Source organism: Dama dama, chromosome 15 (assembly GCF_033118175.1).
Source record: "Dama dama isolate Ldn47 chromosome 15, ASM3311817v1, whole genome shotgun sequence".
Lineage (NCBI taxonomy): Eukaryota > Metazoa > Chordata > Mammalia > Artiodactyla > Cervidae > Dama > Dama dama.
In genome coordinates this window covers 72,557,331-72,559,600 of record NC_083695.1, presented here as the reverse complement: position 1 = coordinate 72,559,600, position 2,270 = coordinate 72,557,331, and the positions used below count along the sequence as shown (strand labels likewise).

General features: G+C 36.5%; 1 non-coding gene across 1 annotated transcript; it reads left to right on the top strand.

The window, feature by feature from the left end:
* Positions 1 to 1,315: 1,315 nt before the first annotated feature.
* Positions 1,316 to 1,387, top strand: TRNAA-AGC (transfer RNA alanine (anticodon AGC)). Its single transcript has one exon. It is a non-coding gene; the product is annotated as a tRNA-Ala (tRNA).
* The last annotated feature ends 883 nt before the right edge of the window (positions 1,388 to 2,270 follow it).

The following is a 2,270-nucleotide window of genomic DNA, read 5'->3' as shown; positions in this document are numbered from 1 at the left end:
CTAAGATAACTGAACATGCCATGTCATGCAGGACCACATAGGGTAGCACCAATGTTGGTCAGGAGGCAGAAGGGATTAGAGAAAAGTATAGGGGGAAAATGATTATGGTTTTTAAGGCAAGAAATGGGTAAAGCAAGGTATACAGGATAATTAGTTAGTCTGAATAATTTCATCAGCTGCAATTTCAGTAGGGGCTGTCTCAAGTTGTCTGGTACCTAGTCCTGGGCTGATCAGGTCAGGTAAGAGGAATATTGGCTTCACATGTAAATATTCAATAAAGAAGGTGATTGAGAGATATGAACTTTGGGTCATTAGCTTGCACATGAAAGGTATGTTCAAAAGGGACTAATTTGCTATCTCTAAGAATTAGCTAGCCCTGGCAGAGCCTCTCTTTTCCCAGTCAGCCAAGTTCCTAAGATATCAAAGCATCATAAAAGACAGAAAATGAAAAACAAGATTTATACAGTCACATAATATGTATACATTACATGAATGAAAAAATAAATAAGGCTGATTTCTTCAGCTCAGCATTACAATCTTTGTTCACATCTTCTCTGACCTTTCTGAAAATGAGCAAATGATTTCAAAGAGAGCTAACTACAAATTTTTCTCCAACTTCTCCTCTTAAAATGTTACTTTCACTATTCAGGTTAAAGAGTGTATCATTTTGTATTTTGCCCAAAAGCAAAAATGAAGTAGATGGACATGTATGGATCATGTAGAGTTCCTCTACTCTCTATTATACATAGGTCCTATGTTGAACTTGGATGATCCATTTTTCTTTAAAATCTCAGATTACCATTTATTGAAGAACTTAAACCTTCACAAAAATAAATGTTGGTGTCATTAAGACAAAAACATCACCAACCCACTTTGTAAGCTTTCAGGGAACTAATTTGAAGTGAATATCAATATTTTAAGAAATAAATGAAAGAGGAAATTACTTATTTTAACTTCTGGAGACCTTTAATGACTGTATGATACACATTAAAACAACCAAATACTAGCACTATTATGGGGGACTTTGTTCATATAAATAAATTCACAAGGACACTTTAATAACATTTGCAATTAAAATTATCCTCTGGCACTGGAAGGACGGCTTTCAATTACATGTAGATCATTGGATTCATTTAATTCATATGACTTGTAAATTTGAGAGTCTGTGCTTCTAAAAATAAAGCCTTGAAATCTTTCCTGAATATACACAACTCCATTAACAACTTCCTTAATTAAAATTATCAACAGTAAATACTTTTGATTACAGTTGCTATATATCATAACTTATTTAATGTTTCATCTATTTTATATAGCTGGCGGTATAGCTCAGTGGTAGAGCACAGGCTTAGCATGTATGAGGCCCTGAGTTCAATCCCCAGTACCTCCATCTTGGACTTCCCTGGTGGTCCACTGGCTAAGTCTCTGAACTCCCAATGCAGGGGGCCTGGGGTTTGATCCCTGATCAGGGAACTAGGTCCCACATGCTGCAACGAAGACCTAGGGTAGACAAATAAAATTTCAGGGCTTCCCTGATAGCTCAGTTGGTAAAGAATCAGCCTGCAATGCAAGAGACATGGGTTTGATTCCTGGGCTGGGAAGATCTGCTGGAGAAGGGATAGGCCACCCACTCCAATATTTTTGGGCTTCCTTTGTGGTAAAGAATCTGGTAAAGAATTTGACTGCAATGTGAGAGACCTGGGATCAATCCCTGGGTTGGGTAGATTCCCTGGAGAAGGGAAAGGCTACCCACTTCAGTATTCTGGCCTGGAGAATTCCAGAGACTATATAGTCCATGGGGTCGCAAAGAGGAAGGACAGCTTTCAATTACATGTAGATCATTGGATTCATTTAATTCATATGACTTGTAAATTTGAGAGTCTGTGCTTCTAAAAATAAAGCCATGAAATCTTTCCTGAGTATACACAACTCCATTAACAACTTCCTTAATTAAAATTATCAACAGTAAATACATTTGATTACAGTTGCTATATATCATGCCTTATTTGATGCTTCATCTATTTTATATACCATCATACAGGAATTTCCAACTATTGACTTCATCTTCACATATTCAGACTTAATAATCACACTTATAAGAATTTAGCTGCCTTCTTTAAAGGGAAAAACATACACTGTATTTTGCTCATAAGCAATTATGTAAAACAGAATTCAGAACTTCTGTGTTGATTTTTCTGCACCAAGTCAGGTGGTCATCAAATCTCTTTTGTCCATTGTTTGGAGCCAAGACCATATAAGGAGAAAAGATGTCC